We start from the raw sequence: 15,980 nt of genomic DNA, 5'->3' as shown, positions 1-15,980 counted from the left end.
TTTTCATTGAACTGGCAGTGAAAGACGATTTGGATCTGAAAAAGGCAATAAATCCATAGCTGGCATATTCTTGTATTGTACCTTCCTTTTGACCATCTCTATACCATCTACTTGGCATGTGTCTAGCATTTAGTAGATATAAAATTAATGACTGAAAGAATGACTGATGAATGAATGGATGACAGGGTTGGCTTTTTTTTTTTGTATCTGTTTTGGAGAATATAATTCTTTTCCTATGGAATAGCAAATGGTGGTGTTTACTCCTTCTAATCCCACTTTCCTACTAAATTTAAAATTAATTGAATTATCCTGTTATATCTTCTCAACTTACATAACGGATCAATTTGATAAAAATCAATTAAATGAGTAATTCAGTGGAAAAAAATTAATTAAACTAGTTTCAATTGATTCATTGATTAAATTTCCCATTTGAGCCAAGAAAACACAAGACTGGTATCTGTTTTTAAGACCAGAATATTAACCAAAGACTTGCTGGCCAGTGAACTAAGTTCAACAAAATTGTTGCACAGAGGGTCACCTGGGTGGCTCTGTCAGTTGAGCGTCCGACTTTGGCTCAGGTCATGATCTCACAGTTCGTGAGTTCAAGCCCCGCATTGGGCTCTGTACTGACAGCTCAGAGCCTGGAGCTTGCTTCAGATTCTGTGTGTCTGTGTCTCTGCTCCTCCCCTGCTTGTGCCCTCTCTCTCTCTCAAAAATGAATAAACATTTAAAAAATTGTTGCACAGAAGACTAAGAATGTTAATAATATGAAAATTAGAATTAATTTTCACTTAGGTGACAAATGATTACTTGCTGGTTGCAATGTGGTAAGTTAGCAGTAACCAGGGGTTAAGTGACACTGTCATTTGAAATGAAGAAGCAGCTGGGGGCGCCTGGGTGGCTCAGTCGGTTAAGTGTCTGACTTCAGCTCAGGTTATGATCTTGGGGTTCGTGAATTTGAGCCCCGCGTCGGGCTCTGTGCTGACAGCTCAGCACCTGGAGCCTGCTTCTGATTCTGTCTGTCTGTCTCTCTCTCTGCCCTTCCTCCCCTGCTCATGCTCTCTCTCTCTCTCTCTCTCTCTCTCTCTCTCTCAAAAAATAAATAAACGTTAAAAAAAATTAAAAAGAAATTAAATGAAGAAGCAGAGGCACCTGGGTGGCTCAGTTGGTTAAGCGTTGACTTCAGGTCATGATTTTGTGGTTCGTGGGTTTGAGCCCCGGGTTGAGCTCTCTGTTGTCATCTCAGAGCCCACTTCAGATCTTCTGTCTCCCTCTCTCTACCCTTCTCCTTCTCTCTCTCCTAACAATAAATAAACATTAAAAACATAAAATGAATAAGCATAGTGAAAAGATAATTGGATTGAGATTGAGTAAAAGTTTTGTGTGGGTTACCTTCTAATGTAGCAGGACTAATGTAATGTGCACAAGTCACTTGGCCTTTCGGGGCCTCCCTCTCTTCTGACACTCAAGAACAATCATATACTTCATTTTGGGGAGGAGCAAACATAATATGAATGTAAAAGTGTTTTGAAAATTGAAATTGCTCTACAGATTTCTCTTGTTAGTTCATAGTTGTTTTAATCTTCTTAGGTGTCCACAAGATTCTGAATGTATCTGAAGTGCTGAGAACATACTTCTCTTTTCTAATGTAAGGCAGAAGCCCAGTGGAAAGGGTTTTTAAATTTATGGTGATACACATGGCATCTCCCTCAAGTATCTCAGGGCCTTTGCACATGCAGTTCCCTCTGCCTGGAGTTCTTCCCTCTCTCATGCCTCCACAACTCCTACTTGCCCTGTCGGCCCCTCATCACTTCCTGACCTCCTGAACTAGTCAGCTCTCTCCTTTATATATTCATACATACCACATCTCTCCCATTTAGTATATAGCAACATGGGTATTGTATATTTTAATGTGATGGTTTGATTAATGTGTCTTCCCAACTAGGCTGTAAACTCCATGATGGTGGGGCCACTTCTGCTTTTGCCCACAGTGACATTTTTAGTAGGTGCTTAATGACTGTTGGATGAATGAGTGAATGAATGAATGAACGAACAAATGAATGAACATATCCAGAGTTGACTACAGCCTGCTGGGTTTTGGGGCTGTAGAAAGAACACGGTGATAGGCATGGTTCACTAGAATGTCCTCAGCATCCAGAATAATTCTTGACATACAGTAGGAACTCAATAAATGAATGAGTTAACTTTAGATCCAGAAGTCTGGGGCTTGATTTTTCTCTTTGAAATTTATAGACTCAGCACATGTGGGGAGGATGTTTAACTCCACTATCCAGTACGGTGAAAACAGGCTCAGAGTCCAGCATTCCTGGGCCCAAATCCCATCTTCTAGATGTTTGAAAAGGCATTTAACATAACTATGTGCAAGTATGCTTCTGTACAAGAATGAGGGTAATATCAATACCCCAAGATTAGTTCAAGTATTAAATGAGAAAAACTATTGAAAAAGCCTTCTTAAAGACAGCACATATTAGGTATCAATAAAGGTTTGCCACTGTCCTTTTCCCCCTCTCATCCTCCCTAACATGAGAATAATATTACCGACTTCAGAATCATTGTATCTCAAATAAGACTATGTACATCACTTTGTAATTTGACGTGCGAAGATTCCTTTCTTCCCCTTGTGCACCAAAGGAAAAATATGTGCAGAATCAGCCTCAGCCACCAGGTGGCACTGTGGCAGTATCTTTGATTTCAGGGTTTTAGCTAAACAAAATAGCACCTTAGTGTACCTTTCAAATTGAAGTCTTGAGGTAAGAAAAATGGGTTACATTTAAGAGGGGAGCATTGCTCAATAATGGAGTAATGTCTGTTGTAAATTATATTTTAATGGGTAAGGTCTTACTCTGGAGAATCAAGAAGGAAAAATTTAAAAACACTCCTTTAGATTCTTAATTTGGAAACATGTGAACCACAAGAACCAGGCAAGTAAGGGAGAAAAGCTTGTAATTGCTTTATTATAACATAATTTTATCTTGAGATCTATTTTGCTTTCTCAAGTATTCTGGCAACTTATGCTTATTATTTTTTCTTCCTTGTTTAAAAAGAAATGTCTAGTTTGGTAGACAAGTATTTCTTGAGTACCTAATGCGTGCCATTCACTGTTCTGGGTGACTGAAATAAAGCCACCAACACACAAGCCAAAGCTCCATATCCTGAAGGAGGTGAGGAAATCTATTACCAACTAGTAAAAAAAATGAACAAAAAGGGAATTTTAGTAGGGTGATAAGACAAAGGGTGACTTAGGTGAGCAAGTTTGGGGCACACACTTCAGATACGGTGGTCCAGGAAGGACTTTACAAGCTGGAGGTGTGTGTTCTACAACCTGAATAATTGGAAGGACCTGGTCAGGCAAATGCCTTGAAGAACAACATATCAGGCCGGAGGAAAAACTGGTCAAAGGCTCTGACGTGGGCACAAGCGTGCCAAATGCAAAGTAAATGTTTTTGGTAAATTAATACTATTCCCAGTGATCTATTGCTTCATAACTAACCATTCCCAAACTCAGTAGTTTTAAATGACTACTTATTTTGCTGAGAGTTTTCTACGTGTTAGGAATTGAGAGAGGCTCAGCTGGGTGGTTCGTCTGGATCCACCTGGTGTTACCAGCAAGGTCAGCTAATACAGAAGGACACGCTTCAGGATGGTTCCTCACACACATATTGGCACCCTGCTCCTGCCTGGAGTCTATATTCTCTATGTGGTGTCTCTTTCTTACAGCCTCTCCGTAGTGCTTGGGCTTCTCACAGTATGATAGTCTCAGAGTACGTGCACTTCTTACTTGGCTACTGGCTTCCAGGAGACCAGGGTTGAAGCTGCCTGTCTTCTTAAAGCAGAGACCCAGAGATTACTTATGACATGCCATCACTTCTGCCCACTTGTTCTGGTCAGAGAGGCCAGTCCTCTTTCTTCAAGAGGGGAATAAATGTAATGCCCGAAGTTCCGAAACCTCCCACAAAAGTCCACCAGAGTCGTAAGTCAAAGCCAAGCGGCAAGGGTCGTTTATTGCAGGTTCGAACCTGGTCCTCTGCGCACTCGTGGCCGGTGACGCAAGAGGCCACGATCAGGGTTGGTACAGCATTTTTATAGACAGAGACAAATAGCACAGGGGAGGTTTCAAATTATGAGGGGCCTGATTAGTTGATTTTAAAGTAAGGACATTTGTTGTTCTCTGATTGGGCGTCCTTTGTCTGTCCTTTGGCGGGAAGGCTTTGTCCGTTACTTGTGGCGGGAGGAAAAAAGGGGGAAGGGGGAAGGGGGTAGGCTAGGTGAGGAATGTGCTAAGCAAGCAGGTTTACAGAAGCGAGAAATGCCGGTTAGTTTATGTACAATCACTCATTCCATTACATATCAGACTACATTTAGGAAGGTTTACAACCCATTCTACTACACAGCGGGTTACATTCAGGAAAGGCCTCACAATGCTCGTAGCAAACAGCAAGCAAAACAGACTTCTCAGCAATTGTATTTCTTATCAAAGATCCATAATAAGCAGAAAAGAGAACCTAGCTTTAAACTAAGGCAGGGCTGTCATTTGGATTGTTCCTTTCATTCCCCCCTTTTCCTTGTGCCTAAAGAGCCAATCTTGGATCTTCAGTTTCTATTTGTAATGTCTCTAGTGGTTGGTACTGAGTTCGTTAGACCATTAACTGTACAGCATTGAACCTGTCTTGGACAAAATTAATAATTTTGTTTATGATGCAGGGGCCTAATGTGAGAGCGAGAAGTAGGATGGCTAGAGGCCCGAGTAAAGCGGAGAGCAGGGTAGTTAACCATGGGGACGCACTGAACCAGGATTCAAACCATCCTGCCTCCTGTTCTTTCTTTCTTTTTTTTTTTTTTGCTTATGTCTCCACACGTATACCCAGTCTCCAGGTCGGTAGTGATGTGGCTCAGGAGGGGGCCCGTTCTCATAAATGGCTCTCAATCTGGACCAAACTTCCTGGTGGATGTGCTGGAGTTCCCTCAGGGAAATAAGAAGTTTATGATCATTAAATTCAGTTAACACATTAGACTGTAGGTTGGGAATTATGGGTGGGGGGATTCCATACATGATTTCAAAGGGGGTCAATCCCATCGTGTAAGGGGAGTTTCACACTCTAAATAGAGCGTAGGGGAGTAAGACTACCCAGTTAGCGCCAGTCTCCATGGTCAATTTGGTCAGGGTCTCTTTTTTATTCATTCTTTCTACTTATCCTGAACTTTGGGGTCTATATGTGCAATGTAATTTCCAATCAGCCCCAATGAACTGTGCTACTCCCTGTATTACCTTAGAAACAAATGCTAGCCCGTTATCTGATCCTATTAGGATAGGGAATCCATACCTGGGCATGATGTCTTCTAATATTTTCTTTGCCACTACCTGTGCAGTCTCTCGTTTGGTGGGGAAAGCTTCCGTCCATCCTGAAAAAGTATCTATAAACACTAACAAATATTTGTATCCATATTTTCCAGGCTTTACCTCGGTGAAGTCTATTTCCCAATAGGCTCCCGGCCTGGTTCCGCGGGTTCTGGAGCCAGGGTTTTTTCCATGGTTGGTCACGTTTGTCAGTTGACAAGCCTTACAGTTGGCAACTATCTGTTCAATCTTTGGCCCTGAGTTCCTGATGGTGATTTCAGCATGTCTTACCAAGTCTCGCATCTTCTTGGTGCCCAGGTGGGTGGCCCGGTGTATTTTAATTAAGACTTTATTCCCCATTTCCTCTGGGAGGATTACGCTCCGGTCTCCTGCTCTCCACCATTCATTATGATAGCGGGTCATGGGCAACCTTTGGATCCAATTTAGGTCTTCTTCAGTGTAGGTGGGGCTTTCTGGCAAACTGGCTGAGCCGGGGTCTGGTAAGGCGGTCATTAAAGCACAGTCCACCTGTAAGGCCACCTCTCGGGCCACCTGGTCAGCCAAATTATTTCCTCTGGCCACCGGTGTGACCGGTTTTTGATGGCCTGGGCAATGTATGATGGCTAGTCGTTTAGGCAGCCAGAGTGCCTTTAAAAGAGCCAATATTTCTTCTTTGTTTTTGATAGTTTTCCCCTCTGCAGTTAACAGTCCCCTCTCTCTGTATATAGCTCCATGTATGTGGGTCGTAGCAAAAGCATATCTGCTATCGGTATACACGTTTAGTCTCTTGTCTTTTCCCAAAGTCAGTGCCTTGGTTAAGGCCTCAAGTTCAGCCCGTTGGGCAGAGGTGCCAGCTGGCAAAAGCTCTGCCCAAACAGTCTCAGTTTTAGTTGTGACTGCTGCCCCCACGTACCTTTGACCCTGATGTACAAAGCTGCTGCTGTCAGTGAACCAGGTAACCTCGGCGTCTGGTAGCGGGTGATCCTGTAAATCTTCCCGAACTCCATGAACCTGTGCCAATATCTCAGCGCAGTCATGGAGGGGGGTATCCAAGTCTGGGTCTGGTAACAGGGAGGCAGGGTTTAGTGTTCGGGGGGGAGCATAAATGATTCTGAGGGGATTTAATAATAGTCCCCGGTAGTGAACCAGTCGGACGTTACTTATCCATCGGTCAGGAGGTTGTTTGAGGACTCCCTCGATGGCATGAGGGGTTGTAACATGTAACTCTTGTCCCATAGTTAATTTATCAGCATCCTTTACCATTAGAGCTGTAGCAGCGATCATATGGAGTCAAGGGGGCCAGCCAGCCGCTACTGGGTCTAGTCTTTTTGAAAGATAGGCAACGGGCCTGGGCCATGGGCCAAGGAGTTGTGTCAGCACTGCTTTGGCTACCCCTTTATTTTCATCTACGAAGAGATGAAAGGGTTTGGAGACATCGGGGAGCCCTAAGGCTGGTGCCGACAACAGGGCGAGCTTAATTTGCTGGAAAGCCCGCTCAGTTTCCTCTGTCCATTCAAAGGGCACCTGTTCTCGGGTGACCAGGTAAAGAGGCTTCTTGCATTTTTCTTTTTAGGGCATTCTCGGGCCCAATGGCCTTTTTCTTTGCAATAGGCACATTGGTCCTTATCTAGGGGCTTTTGGACAACAGCAGCCAGGACTTTGGTCATTTCCTCGGTGGCTTTAAGTTGCCTGTCCTCTGGAGTCTCTCTATTATTATAGACACGCTGGGCAATGCGGAGTAAGTCCTGAATCTGTTTTCCCCCCTTTTCCTCTAGTTTCTGGAATTTCTTTTTAATATCAGTGGCTACCTGATTTACAAAGGCCATTACAACAGCAGCTTGGTTTTAGGGGGCCTCGGGGTCCATGGGGGTATACTGTCTGAAGGTTTTCATTAATCTTTCTAAATAAGCGGCAGGGCTCTCTGTCTTACCTTGTATTACTGAATACACTTTTGCCAAATTAGTGGGCTTGCGTGCAGCAGCCCGGAGACCCGCCATTAGAGTCTGGCGATAAATGCGCAGCCGTCCCCTACCTTCTGCCGTGTTGTAGTCCCAGCCATCCTGTGGGGGTCGGGTCAAGGGAAAAGCTGCATTAATGAGATCAAGGTTAGCAGTGGGTTGGCAATCGTCTCCAGGAACCAGCTTTCTTGCTTCCAACTGAATTCTTTCTCGCTCCTCAGTGGTGAACAGGATTCGGAGGAGCTGCTGACAATCATCCCAGGTGGGTTGGTGGGTAAACATAACGCTGCCTAAGAGACTTATTAAATCTTTAGGGTTGTCAGAAAATCGGGCATTCTGGGTTTTCCAGTTATATAGGTCACTGGTAGAGAAGGGCCAGTATTGAAGTCGGGGGTTCCCCGTATCATCGGGAGGCCCTGTTTCCCGTAAGGGTAAAGCTACGGTGGAGTCAGGAAGGCGGAGTCCTGGCTCATGAGGGGCCCGCCTTCGGCTATGTCCAGCCGGACTTTGGACTTCGTCCCCTCTAGGCATGGGCGCGGGTTGAGCCTCCCTATCTTCTAATCTTTCTATGGGCTGAGCTACGGGAGGCTCTGCCGCGCGGCAGGGATAGGAGCAGCTTGCGGAATAAGAGGGGGAACCTGGTAAGGGGGTGGGCCAAGGGAAAGTAAATCTTGGCTGTCGGAGAGAACAGGGGGTGCAGTTGGAGTTGGCGGCTTGGGAGGGTTGATAGGTTTAGCCGCTAGAATTCTGCATGGCCCTGTTGTTAAGAAAGAGGCCATCCAGGGAGGTGGGTTTTCTACTAAATCTTGCCACACCAGAATATAGGGAATCTGATCCGAGTGACCTTCTTTCCCTGGTAGGAAAATTTTTGATTTTACTTTAAGGATCACAGGGAGGCAGAAGGTTCCCTCTGTAGGCCAATTGACCCCAAAGGTGGGCCATTCAGAGCGGCAATAGGTGATCAACTTCCTTTTGCGAATGTCTAGGCTTAAGTTGTGTCCTCTAGCTTTTATGTCCCTGAAGTTGGTGAGAAGGAGGGAGAGAGAGGTGCTCTGCGTTTGGCCCATGTTATGATTCTGAGGAAGAGGAGAAGAGAAGGGGGCGCGGGCAGCACGGACGTGGGGGAGGGGGCGCCGCTGGCCAGGGGGTGGGAGGGAAAGCCGCAGGGAGCTGAGGAAGGAGGAGAGAGGAACAAAGGATGGAATAATTAATTCTGATCAGCCGATAAAACACTTAATTCCAATAAAACATCCGACCCATGAAAGAAAAACAAGAACTAACAAGAATCTTTCGCAGCGGTTCCAACTTTCTGGTCTCGGCCAGCCGAACAGAAAGGGTTATGGCTAGGACGGCAGTAATTACAAGGGCCCAGGGGTGACAGTACATTTAGACTGACATAGAAGCACTCGTGTACTCGCCCGTCCGCGTCCCTCGCGGGAACTTAGGTGCCTCTTAGCATGGGCGGGCAGGTATAAACCCCCTGCTTGGATCAAAATAAATTTTGACCGCCTTAAGCCGTATGAGGATCACCGCGGAAGTTGGGTTAGAGCCCACTCGAATCCCGTAGCTTATGCTGTGGGACTACACATAGGGGAAGTCAGGCGCGTGCCCCTGACTCCCAACAATCATTCCAGTCGATTTAACAGACAGACACACAGACACACATCACATCAAAATACGGATAACAATTGGCATGCCTAGATGGTTTTTTCTTTTAGACGCCTAGAGATATTTCTTAGCACTCTGGAAGTTCATAGAGAAAATGAAAGTATTTAGTTCGCAGGCGCGTTGGGCGTAAGCAGCCCACAGAAAAGAATCCCGATGGGCCAAAAAAGGCCCCCGATGGACCAAGAAGGTCCCCAGATGGACCAAGAAGGTCCCCAGATGGGCCAAGAAGGCCCCCAGACGGACCAAGAAGGTCCCCAGACGGACCAAGAAGGTCCCCAGATGGGCCAAGAAGGCCCCCAGACGGGCCAAGAAGGCCCCCAGACGGACCAAGAAGGTCCCCAGATGGGCCGAGAAGGCCCCCAGACGGGCCAAGAAGGCCCCCAGACGGACCAAGAAGGTCCCCAGACGGGCCAAGAAGGCCCCCAGACGGGCCAAGAAGGCCCCCAGACGGACCAAGAAGGTCCCCAGACGGGCCGAGAAGGCCCCCAGATGGGCCAAGAAGGCCCCCAGACGGACCAAGAAGGTCCCCAGATGGGCCAAGAAGGCCCCCAGATCCAGTCAGTGGACGTCTCCAACTGACACCGGCTGGGTGCCCTATAGCGCGTCCGCCAGGGTCACACCAGCTTCCAGACAGAACCGGTTCTCCAGAGAAGAAACACAGATCAGAGAGAAAAGGAAGAACGTTAGAGCCGGCTTACTTACCGATCGGAATCAGATACGACCCGTTGACCAGAAGTCTGGTGGGCTCGGAGGAGATCTCGGTGGGACCTCCAAATGTAATGCCCGAAGTTCCGAAACCTCCCACAAAAGTCCACCAGAGTCGTAAGTCAAAGCCAAGCGGCAAGGGTCGTTTATTGCAGGTTCGAACCTGGTCCTCTGCGCACTCGTGGCCGGTGACGCAAGAGGCCACGATCAGGGTTGGTACAGCATTTTTATAGACAGAGACAAATAGCACAGGGGAGGTTTCAAATTATGAGGGGCCTGATTAGTTGATTTTAAAGTAAGGACATTTGTTGTTCTCTGATTGGGCGTCCTTTGTCTGTCCTTTGGCGGGAAGGCTTTGTCCGTTACTTGTGGCGGGAGGAAAAAAGGGGGAAGGGGGAAGGGGGTAGGCTAGGTGAGGAATGTGCTAAGCAAGCAGGTTTACAGAAGCGAGAAATGCCGGTTAGTTTATGTACAATCACTCATTCCATTACATATCAGACTACATTTAGGAAGGTTTACAACCCATTCTACTACACAGCGGGTTACATTCAGGAAAGGCCTCACAATGCTCGTAGCAAACAGCAAGCAAAACAGACTTCTCAGCAATTGTATTTCTTATCAAAGATCCATAATAAGCAGAAAAGAGAACCTAGCTTTAAACTAAGGCAGGGCTGTCATTTGGATTGTTCCTTTCAATAAATAGCCCCTACCTCTTCCTTCCTCCCTCCCCCTCTTTTCCTTCTTTCTGTTTTTCTTTCTCACTTTCTAATTGAGATATTATTGACATGTAATATCATATTAGTGTCAGGTGCACAACAGACATGATTTGATATATGTGTATATCATGAAACACCACGATAAGTTTAATTAACATCCATTACCATACATAGTTACAATTTTTTTTTCTTGGAATGAGATGAGAACTTTTAAGATCTCTTAGCAACTTTCACATATACAATACTGTATTTTTAACTGTAGTCACCATGTTATACATTACCTCCCCGGGACTTACTTGTTTTATAACTGGAAATTTCTACCTTTGACCATCTTTACCTATTTTGTCCACCCCCACCTCCCACCTCTGGCTATCACCATTATGCTCTCTGTTTCAAGTACATTGTTTTAAATTTATTGTTTTAGATTCCACATATTAGTGAGATCATACACTATTCTATTTGTCTTTCTCTGTCTGACTTACTTCACTTAGCATAGTGCCCTCAAGGTAATGGACCCCACCTCTTGATGGAAGGAGTGTTAAAGGATTTGTGACCATCTTCAATTGCAACAGATCCTTAAAAAGTTGCAGAAAGTCCCTGTGAATGGCTGAGGGCCAGACTTCCAAAGCCCAACACCATAGATCTGGTCTGTCTATAGCAGGGACATCAGGCAAGAGCTTTGGAGAATTTTCTTTTTTCTTTTTTTGTTTTCTGGGATCCAGACCCATAACTAGGCAAGTGTGCCCTGAACAAAATCCACTCTGTCCATTGCCCACCCTAAGCGTTGTCATCAGCATGGATGTAAGTGTATAGGTTTCTTAAGTCCTGATTATGAATTTGTGGCTTAACGTTTGGGATGGAAAAGAGAGCGGATGCCAGCTTCTGTGTGTGTATTTTCCTATGCAGAATAGTTCTGGGATAATCTTAGAAAAATAGGAGCGAAGGGCAACAAATAGTTACAGTTCAGATAGTGAGAGTGTTTGGCATTGAAATAGCCTATGAAACAACTCTATCCACTGGTCAACATGATCTGGTCAGAAGAGTGATTAATTAGATTTGTCCCCTTGGGAGAGGTAATGGAGCCAGTTGGAGTTGGGAGTCCTCCTCTGACTGAGTTTTAAGAGAAAGGAAGCAAAGTAGGGAGGCGGGAGACCCTGCATACCAGGCCTTACCAGCCTGGTATTTCTGCCATACCAGCCCTTAGGGAGAAGGAGAGAGACCAGTGGGAACTGAGAATTTTCTCTGGTGGACAGGAGATTTGGGGGGAGGGGAGGGGAGGATAAAACAAGCTGACTGATGGGTCCATCTGGATCTGAGTCTGTTCTACAGCTGTGTGGCAATCAACAGAGCAAATCATTTTTGTATTGACACACGTCCCAAATCTTATGTTTGCCTAATGATTGTAGCTGGCTCCACTCAAGATGGAATTGAACCCAAAAATGTTTGTGAAATGATGGCGGCAGTTAAGTCAAGATGAAATTGAATCTGAGAAAACGTCAACAGGGTTTACATTCATAGTTCTCACATATTTCCCCCAGGTAACCACTTATTTCTTTTAGCACCCTTTTCATGTGCTGAGACTCCAAAATGATCCCGTTACATCAGCAGCGCATTCTGTCCCTAAGCGATATGTCAGAATGGGCAAAGTTTCCAGTTTCCTGTTTGCTTTTGGATGTCAGGGGGGACACTAATAAACCTGTCTTTGTTCTATTGTTTCATCTGAAGCAGGATTTAATTATTCATTGTTATGATTTACCATGTTAAAATGGATGGGTTTACCTAGATGAAGATTTTTATGGCAGCCCTAACAATTGACTGGGGTAGTCCACTTGTGGTCATGTCGTAATTAAAATAGGGCCTGGCTGCTCAAATCCTACATGCAGATGCTGTCTCTCTGGACAGACCAATTGTCTGGGTTTAATAAGACATGTTTGTGGAGGGCTTGACTTGAATGCAAAAAGCAACTGAATTAATGGCATATCTCTTGGCTCTCACATTTTACATAAATAAAGAGAGAATGCATTAAAGGTTGCACTTGTGAAATTGAATCTGGGGTTGGGTTTTGTCTTAGCCCAATATCTATTTGCCTGTGGGACTACATGAGTCATAACTATCACTTGCACTGGCTCTTGTCTCTTTGTGCTCACACAAGTGCCTGTTCCTTGAAATAAATCTCCACACATTTGGCGGGGTCTCCACAAGGAATTTTCACGGACCCGAGAGCAAATCCTACCACTGTGTGGCCAGGGGTTTCCAGGAATTTTGTTTCTTCTGTCTCCTACTGTGGTTGCTGATTTGTCCGTGAGGGGCTGTGGCCTTCCACAATGACCAGCTGTGCTGTTTCTGTGGCCGTCTGTTTCCTCCTCTGTGGCCAGGCCTGGGGGCTTCCTTCCTTCCCGGACTGGGTGCCATGCTTCTGTGAAGGCAAGGGGAAGCTGCTTTCTTCTTTTTGCGTCAAATGCGGTCCCTAAGAGGGGGCTCCTGCCATGTTGCCTGTGCCCCAACGGGTTACCAGATTGAATCAGCCGTCTCCACTTTAGTTACAGCTCTCCCTCTTGATAGTGGCAAGCTGTGAGTCCATGGGGCTGAATTCAGGACACATCAGAGTGAGAGGCAGTCTGCTTCATGTGGACACATCCTTCTTCTCTGCCAGCCTTTGAGCCTGGGTCAAACCCATGTGTCTGGTGTAGAGGAAAAAACGAAAGGCTTTCATGTGAGACAGACAGGGGAGGTGGTCACCTAGCAGCTGTGACCTGGGGCAAGTAACTCAACCTTTCAGGCTCAGCTTATCCCTCCTGAAAAGGGGATAATTAGGAGACAACACACTTAAAGAGCCTGTGGTACAAGGCCCTTTTCCTGACAGATCTCCTGGAACCCTTGGAATTTCCTTAGTGAGAGGAGTGTCTCTTGTATGCTGATGAGGTGACTCCTGGTAAGGTCCCTCACTTTAGGATGAGTGCTGGTTGCCACAAAACCAAGCACGGGATGGGAGTGGGAACTTTTGCCCCATCCGTGACCTCCAGGGCAGGTAGAGGGGTTAAAAACTGAGTTCAGCTACTAAAGGCCAGTGGTTCTATGAGCGTGCCTGTGTAATGAAACCTTGATAACACAAACAAGCAAACTTGGAACGATAAGGATTGCAGGGGCTTCCAGGTTGGAGAATATATCCGTGCTGGGACAATGTGGCACATGCCAGCTGCACAGACACAGAGGTTCTTGTCCTCAGGACCCTTCCAGACCTTGCCCTGTGTACCTCCTCACCTGGCTGTTCATGTGTATCCTTTATGATAAACCATAGTAGTAAATAGAGCACCTTCCTGCATTCTGTGAGTTGTTCTAACACAGTATTGAACCTAAGGAAGGGTCCTGAGAATCCATGAAGTTGTAGTTGGCTGGATAGAAGTGAGAGTTGTCTGGGGACTTTATTTGTCTGAGACAGGGAGCCTTCTTGTGGGAGTAGTTCTGAGCCTGTGGGGTTTGTGCTAAATGTGGGTGGGTGGTGTCAGAACTGAACCGAATTGTAGGACACTTAGTTTTTGTCCGAGAATTGGACAATTGGTGTTGGGATGAGGTATGTGGTGTCAAGAAAAAACAAACAGAGCCTAGTGAAGTACTTAGTTCACAGTAAGGACCTAGGAACTGAGAGCTCACGTTATTGTAATGCTATTTACTAAAATAAAAAGAAAATTAACAAAAACTTATGTAGTGCTAACTAAGTGCAGGTGGCTCATTTAACTTATTTGCTCCTTGTAACAAGTCCAAAAGTTAGGTACTGTTATTCCCGTTTAACAGATAAGGAAGCTGAGGCACAGAGAAATTCAGGTAGTTGCCCAAGCTCCCATAGCTGATAAATGGCAGGGGTCACATCTAGGCAGATTGCTACCTGAGTCTGTGCTCCTCATCTTTACGATATGTTTTTGTGATTGATGTTATTATTACTGCAGTTTGTTCAGGGAGGCCTAAGTAGCCAAAAGGTTAATCCAGCATGGGAGCTCATCCGAGAAAACTGATTTCATGTTAAGATAGTCAGATGCATTTGTTCCCAAAGTAGGTACTAGCCTTAAAGGATATCATAGCTTATATAGGGCTTGGATTATTAGTAACTTTTTTCTCCAAAGAAATTTCTCCTATCCCAGGGTGAAATGCAATAGGCACAAATGTCTGTACACCTTTGGATGTGCAGACAAGCTTGGGTTTAATCAGCTTCTCTTGAGAAAGTTCAGCCAACTTGAGCCCAGTGTTCAGCCTGTTACAATTCCAAAATCTCTACTGTGTGGTCAGCTCTCTGCATACACAGCAAATGATAAATGGACCTTGTGCTGCCTTCTCCCCGGCTAGGCTCAGATGGAAATCTGCCGCTCTGTGGTGGTACCCCACAGATAGAGGGGGGATGGGCATGTCAGTAGCGCTGCCAACCAGTCAGTGTAAAATGCACACCCATTTATCACACCCGAGGTGCCAGGCCTGCACAGATCTGTAAATAAAAGGCATTTGAAAGCAAAACCCATTGAAGCAAACAGGCATCACCAAAATGAATGGCTTTTTTTGTTTTGTTTTGTTTTGTTTTGTTTTAAACCTGGTATAAGCTTTATAGGGCTACCATTTAAGCATGCTCAACGAACCCATCATATTACTTAGTCCCCACAAAAATCCAGGAGGAGTGGGGTGTTAGGATGACTAAATATCTTGGTTTGCCTCTTGTCCTCATGCAAGTATTAAATGAGCCCTTTTTACTTTCCAAAGTGCCCCAGGTTTGACAATAAATTATATGGTCACCCAAGATATTGTGTTTATTTTATGGAAGAGGAAACAGGCACAGAGGAGGTAAATGAGCCACTCAAGGTCATGTAGCAGGTGCAGGATGGAGCTGGAGTCTAACTCAGGTCAGTCTGTCTCCACCATCCTGGTCTTTTCTGCTGGAGTCTTCTGCCTGTCAGCGTAGAGATGTGAGCACGTCTGCCTTTCAGTAGTCCCTCTGGAGGTATTTGAAACTCACTGGAATGACTTACTGTTGTTTGCAACACTGTTGGGATTGCTCTTTTGGAATGATCTTCAGAGTAATTTTTTTTTTAAGACGATTTTTCATGTTAGCAAATCTTGGTCCTTTCAGGATAGATTTCATTTTTGGAAATACCCTCAACACTTTCAGAGACGAGTCTTGTGAATAAGGTGGTAAATTATTCTGGGGAACACTGTTTTAGAGCCAAATCAAAGACTTAGTTTGAATTAGTGAATTGTTTGTTTGCTTGTTTGGGTGGTGAAATTGGCTTTGAAAAAAATTCTCGAAGAGTCATTCTGCAGATGTTTTGAACAGCGACAGTGTCATTTGAATGGGTTTAGTTTCCCAAATTATTTTTTTCAAGTCTCATTTTATCATGCCTGGTAAATGGGACATATTTTACCTATCTTTCAGAGTAGCTGGCACATTTAGCTTTGAAGGAGTGGAAGAACTTGCCTAGTTTGTTGACATTCCTGGCCTTAGATGAAGAAGAGAAATCAATCCTTTCCCCAGAACTCGAGTTTCCCTTAGTCATATTCCCAAGCCTTCATGTTTTACCAAGTGAATTCAAGTGTGTG

This window comes from Felis catus, chromosome A2 (assembly GCF_018350175.1).
Source record: "Felis catus isolate Fca126 chromosome A2, F.catus_Fca126_mat1.0, whole genome shotgun sequence".
Classification (NCBI taxonomy): Eukaryota; Metazoa; Chordata; class Mammalia; order Carnivora; family Felidae; genus Felis; species Felis catus.
Note: the sequence above shows the minus strand (reverse complement) of the source record.